The sequence below is a fragment of the Myotis davidii genome, unplaced genomic scaffold (assembly GCF_000327345.1).
Source record: "Myotis davidii unplaced genomic scaffold, ASM32734v1 scaffold1094, whole genome shotgun sequence".
Lineage (NCBI taxonomy): Eukaryota > Metazoa > Chordata > Mammalia > Chiroptera > Vespertilionidae > Myotis > Myotis davidii.
Genome location: NW_006285318.1, coordinates 299202 through 299594, shown reverse-complemented (window position 1 = coordinate 299594; position 393 = coordinate 299202).

Here is a 393-nt window from a genome sequence, read left to right as displayed (position 1 = left end):
GTGGGGACTCCAACTCTGACCAACTTCAAGGCACTTTCCACATTGTCCCGGCCTCTCTCAGCCTTCCCTTTGGATAACAGGCTTGTGGTAATTAATGGTGGAGTTATGCTTGGAACCGGGGTCTTAGAGTAGCGATGGTCAAGGCAGAAGAGAGAGAGGGAAGGAATCACCTTCTGAATTCGTGCTATGACCTTGTGCTGTGGGGACCAAAGGATTAGTGGGGTGGGGGTGGGGGCAGGATATGGAGCTTAAACATTTAATAAACTGCCCTAGCCGGTTTGGCTCACTGGGGCGTTGGCGTGGGGACTGAGGGTAATTCCGGTCAAGGGCATGTACCTTGGTTGCGGGCACATCCCCAGTAGGGGGTGTGCAAGAGGCAGCTGGTCGATGCTT